The following is a 5,949-nucleotide window of genomic DNA, read 5'->3' as shown; positions in this document are numbered from 1 at the left end:
CACAACAATATTCATATTATAACGTATATAAATGATAAATATACCGCGACACGCGCGACTCCGTATCGTCGCGAAAAATCGTTCGCGAACGCGTCTTATGCGCCTCACCAGTGGTCTCTGCTGCGTCGCGTGTCTATATTCTCTTTTTACACTCTTCTCCTTCTTCTATCACATTTTACTCGATCGCGAAAAAGACTCTCGCTAGACGATCTCGCGCTCCGGTTAACTTTAACGCCCGTCCGAGAAGAATTTTCGGGGACTGGACGACCGAAGCGGATCTCGCGCGGTCTCGCGATCGACAGTGAAGAGAAGTGCAGAAGAGGAAAAGAAGACACGACAAACACACACCATGGGGCGACCGACGCGTTCGTTTCAACGCTTTCGCACAAAGTCGGCGGCGGTTATATATTTATATCATTATATTCCGGCGGACGGGACGCGACGTTCGAAAGCCTCGCCAAAGAGGAGCTCCTGCCTCTTCCTCTCTCTTTTCTACGAGAAAAGATAAACGTATTTTACGGGATACGGAAACGTTACCACGTGGTGTCACACACGATCGTCCGTCTCTTCTCTATAGCAGAAACCGATAAAAATACACCTCCCGAAAGAGAGTATATGGTGATTCTTTTTATATATATATATATTTCGAAATACAACTGAACGTGGCGGAAGCGCACGGTGGTGGTCCAGCGAGGACACGCGACGACGGGGAATAAGAACTATTCGACCCGTTACGAATACGCATGCTCGTCCCGCACGATTTTAACACACACCGTGTTTTTCTCCAGTCGTCAAAGCGTTCGTGCGTCGAATTCGAAAAATAAAAAAAAAAGAAAAACACCTTTTCTCTCTCTCGGGGTAAAAGAGTCGATGTGTATTGTGTATAAAGGTTCTGCGAGAAGTCTCGTTTTGACGTGTGTTCCGCCGATAACGACGATCCTCCGAAACGGGGATACAGAAACGTTACACCTCACAACACGATCTCCGTCTCTTCTCTATAGCAGAAACCGATAAAAATACACCTCCCGAAAGAGAGTATATGGTGATTCTTTTTATATATATATATTTCGAAATTCAACTGAACGTGGCGGAAGCGCACGGTGGTGGTCCAGCGAGGACACGCGACGACGGGGAATAAGAACTATTCGACCCGTTACGAATACGCATGCTCGTCCCGCACGATTTTAACACACACCGTGTTTTTCTCCAGTCGTCAAAGCGTTCGTGCGTCGAATTCGAAAAATAAAAAAAAGAAATACACCTTTTCTCTCTCTCTCGGGGTAAAAAGAGTCGATGTGTATTGTGTATAAAGGTTCTGCTGCGAGAAGTCTCGTTTTGCCGTGTGTTTCGGTAACGACGATCCTCCGAAACGTACATCTCATTCGTAAGAGAGGAAGAAAACAATCTCCCTGGGGCCAGTCGGTAATATACCGACATACGACGTGTCGTGCACATCCGTCTCACGCACGGTATACAAAATATGAATAAAACGTGTGTAGTCTCTCTCTCTCTCGACTTCTTAATATTTTCTTTCACCTCTGACGCATCATTTCAGGTGACGTCGGGAGCGCGGGAAAAAAAATTTTTCTAAACACACGAAACCGTTCATCTCACGAACAGCCGAAAAAGTTGTCGCTCAGATCCATATCGCAGTGGAGCGGTATCCGCGGGCGGTCGTAATTGAACGACGCACGACGCCGCGAACACTCACGCGAGTCCATACAAACGATTCCGATCGTTTTGCAACAACTAGAACGTACACTGTCCGTGAAATTCACAGAATTTTCGCGTGTCCGCGACAAACGCCGACGAGACACCCATCGTTCGCTCGTACGTAGCATCCTTCTCTTAACCCGACTCAGAAACGTTCTTTGCGCCCTTCGGTAAAAAAACGTTCGATCCGAAGAGGTGAACGACGGCGGGGATTTGACAGAGCTACGCAAGCAGTGTATGGTACGTAAACGACCCTCAGCCAGGCGTGGTCCAGGAATTGTATCCGTGGACCGCAATGTGCGTTCGAAATGTCGATGTTCATGTGTCCTGCAGTTCACACGTTGACGCGCAATTAGCTGCGTTCTTCATCGACCCACGAGCCAAGTGATCCACCGTTCAGGGTAATCGTATAAATTTTATATTTCACATATATAATTTTATTCTCATTTGTTCGACCTAATATCTCTCTTCTTTCAAAGAGAAGATAAAAGTTGATACCTGAATCTCCGACCAGCGCGCGAAGGAGATTCAGGCGTCGCCTTGGAGACGACACCGAAGCCTTTCGAGACGAAAAACGTTCAAGTAATATGTATATATTTCTCGACGTTCCGGGCGTATAGTGCATTCAAAAACCCGCGAAAGACGCAGAAGACTCGCACGCGTGGAAACGACGGGGATATATTTTGTATCCTACCCGATACTGAATCCATCGCGTGCAGTCGACCCTCGCGTTCTTCCGATCAGACGCATCTATTGTTGCGCGCATGTTTTCGCGTCGCATCGCGCGAAACGTTGCACGAATCGTACCGATCGATCGATTGAAAGCAAATAATGAAAAAAGACTTCACAGCTGGCTCTTTGCCGGTCATTCGTCCCATGTTATCTCTTGCCGCGAAATTGGCGCGCAAGAGTTGGGTGTCAGACGCGCGGCTTTAAAACGAGCTTCACGGCCGGTCCCTTCGTTACCGCTTTCGTTCTTTCTCTCGGAACGACCATGAACGAACACGACGAGCGACGCTACGGCATACACACGTCCACGGATTCGATTAAAAAAACAGACTTCACAGCTGGCTCTTTGCCGGTCATTCGTCCCATATTATCTCTTGCCGCGAAATTGGCGCGCAAGAGTTGGGTGTCAGACGCACGGCTTTAAAACGAGCTTCACGGCCGGTCCTCTCAATTCCGTGTACGGTACACGCAAGATGCGGGTTCCACTTCCAGACTACCCGGTCCCTTCTCTCTACGAGAATCGATAGTAGAAGAACGGCTCGAAAACGCGTCTCAGAGACTAGGGGAAAAGAAGCGGTATGCGAGCGAAACGAAAACGCATTATGGAAACGTCGCGAAACAATGTTCGACGGTTGCTCGGTTCCAATCGTGCGGCCGTTTCAATTTCTCGTGCGCTTCACCGTCCCTCCGTAACTCTGGCCGATCGCGTATACCGAAGAGCCGACACGCGCAAAAACCACAGGCATTGTATACTGTATATATATATGTTACAGTCACAGCCTTCGCGCGTTTTACTCTCCGACGCGGGGTTTCCACGACGAAAGAGAGACAGTTTCGTGGCGGGTGACTCGGCCGAATCGCTACGACGGGTATTTCTATTATAGAACGAATCATCGCCACCCTTTACCAGTGCCCGACGAAGGAATCACAAGGTCATCTGGAGTTTACAATGCCAGCGACGGTAATTCCAACGAAGACCCGATAAGTCAACTCATCGTTCTATTTCTCCCCGTACAGAAAAGCGAATCGACGCTAACGCACCTCGCGCAAGCACGAACGTTCTCTTCGCGTGGATCATCCCATCGTCGAAAGATGTAAAGACGCATTGGAGATCGTGGTCTCTGGCGGGCTCATTGCACGCCCCACTGCATATCTTTCCTCGAATCGAGAATGATTCGTCCACTAAGGCTGCGAAACTACGCGTCGAGGAAACTAGGGGAAAGAAGCGGGATGCGAGCGAAACGACAATACATTATGGAAACGTCGCGAAACAATGTTCGGCGGTTGCTCGTTTCCTCCTGCGGACGTTTCATTGCTCGGGCGCTTCACGTCCCTCCGTAACCTTCGCGCGATCGCGTGCCCCGGAGAGCCGGCAACCGGTGAACCACAGGCGTATAAACTATAGTCTTCTATAGCAAGCCTTCGGCGGTTACTCTCCGACGCGGGGATTCCACGACGAGAGAGAATTTCGTGGCGGGTGACATCGGTCGAAACGCTACGACGGGTATTTCTATTATAGAACGAATCATCGCCACCCTTTACCAGTGCCCGACGAAGGAATCACAAGGTCATCTGGAGTTTACAATGCCAGCGACGGTAATTCCAACGAAGACCCGATAAGTCAACTCATCGTTCTATTTCTCCCCGTACAGACAAGCGAATCAACGCTATCGCACCTCACGCATGCACGAACGTTCTCTTCGCGTGAATCGTCCCATCGTCGAAAGATATAGCCGCTTGGAGATCGTGGCCCATCAAGTTCTTCCGTAACTCCTGCGCGATCGCGTACCCCGGAGAGCAGGCAACCGGTGAACCACAGGCGTATAAACTATAGTCTTCTATAGCAAGCCTTCGCGTTTACTCTACGACGCGGGGATTCCACGACGAGAGAGATTTTCGTGGCGGGTGACACGGCCGAATCGCTACGACGGGTATTTCTATTATAGAACGAATCATCGCCACCCTTTACCAGTGCCCGACGAAGGAATCACAAGGTCATCTGGAGTTTACAATGCCAGCGACGGTAATTCCAACGAAGACCCGATAAGTCAACTCATCGTTCTATTTCTCCCCGTACAGAAAAGCGAATCGGCGCTATCGCACCTCACGCAAGCAGGAATGATCTCTTCGCGTGGATCGTCCCATCGTCGAAAGATGTAAGACGTACAGAAATCGTGGTCCATCACGATTATTCGTAACTCTCCGAGTCGCGTATCTGAGAGTAGGACAAACGGAGAACCACAGGCATAAATAATACTATATGTTTCTTATATAGTTAGCCTTCGCGTTTTACTCTCCGACATGGGGATTCCACGACGAGAGAGAGTTTCGTGGCGGGTGTCTCGGCCGAATCGCTACGACGGGTATTTCTATTATAGAACGAATCATCGCCACCCTTTACCAGTGCCCGACGAAGGAATCACAAGGTCATCTGGAGTTTACAATGCCAGCGACGGTAATTCCAACGAAGACCCGATAAGTCAACTCATCGTTCTATTTCTCCCCGTACAGAAAAGCGAATCGACGCTATCGCACCTCGCGCGAGCACGTAACTACTCTTCGCGTGGATCGTCCCATCGTCGAAAGATGTAAGACGCACGGAAATCGTGGCCCATCAACGTTTTTTTGTAACTCTGCCGATCGCGTATCACAGAGCCGAGACGCACATACCACAGGCGTATAATACCGTTTTCTTTCGTATGGTAAGCCTTCGCGTTTACTCTTCGGCGCGGGGTTTCCACGTCGAGAGAGACATTCGTGGCGGGTGACATCGGTCGAAACGCTACGACGGGTATTACTATTATAGAACGAATCATCGCCACCCTTTACCAGTGCCCGACGAAGGAATCACAAGGTCATCTGGAGTTTACAATGCCAGCGACGGTAATTCCAACGAAGACCCGATAAGTCAACTCAACGTTCTATTTCTCCCCGTACAGAAAAGCGAATCGACGCTGTTGCACCTCACGCAAGCACGAACGTTCTCTTCGCGTGGATCGTCCCATCGTCGAAAGATGTAAGACGCACGGAAATCGTGGCACATCACGTGTTTTCGGAACTCTGTCGACCGCGTATCTCAGAGACGACGCGCGCGAACCACTGGCATATACTATTATATATCGCGTTTTACCCTCCGACGCGGGGATTCCACGACGAGAGAGAGTTTCGTGAGCGGGTTGACTCGGAAGAAACGCTACGACGGGTATTTCTATTATAGAACGCATCATCGCCACCCTTTACCAGTGCCCGACGAAGGAATCACAAGGTCATCTGGAGTTTACAATGCCAGCGACGGTAATTCCAACGAAGACCCGATAAGTCAACTCAACGTTCTATTTCTCCCCGTACAGAAAAGCGAATCGACGCAATCGCACCATACGCGTGCACGTAAACAACTCTTCGCGTGGATCGTCCCATCGTCGAGAGACGTAAGTTTTCATAGTATGAATTCGCGTTTTACTCTCCGACGCGGGGATTCCACGACGAGAGAGAGTTTCGTGAGCGGGT

The 5,949-nt window shown here is 49.7% G+C and overlaps 1 non-coding gene across 1 annotated transcript; it reads right to left on the bottom strand.

The window, feature by feature from the left end:
- Nucleotides 1-1,962: 1,962 nt before the first annotated feature.
- On the bottom strand, nt 1,963-2,117 carry LOC143176468 (5.8S ribosomal RNA). The gene has a single exon (XR_013001011.1). It is a non-coding gene; the product is annotated as a 5.8S ribosomal RNA (ribosomal RNA).
- Between the last annotated feature and the right edge of the window lie 3,832 nt (nt 2,118-5,949).

This window comes from Nomia melanderi, unplaced genomic scaffold, assembly GCF_051020985.1.
Source record: "Nomia melanderi isolate GNS246 unplaced genomic scaffold, iyNomMela1 scaffold0574, whole genome shotgun sequence".
Taxonomy (NCBI): Eukaryota; Metazoa; Arthropoda; class Insecta; order Hymenoptera; family Halictidae; genus Nomia; species Nomia melanderi.
Note: the sequence above shows the minus strand (reverse complement) of the source record. Positions and strands in the feature narration are given on the sequence as shown.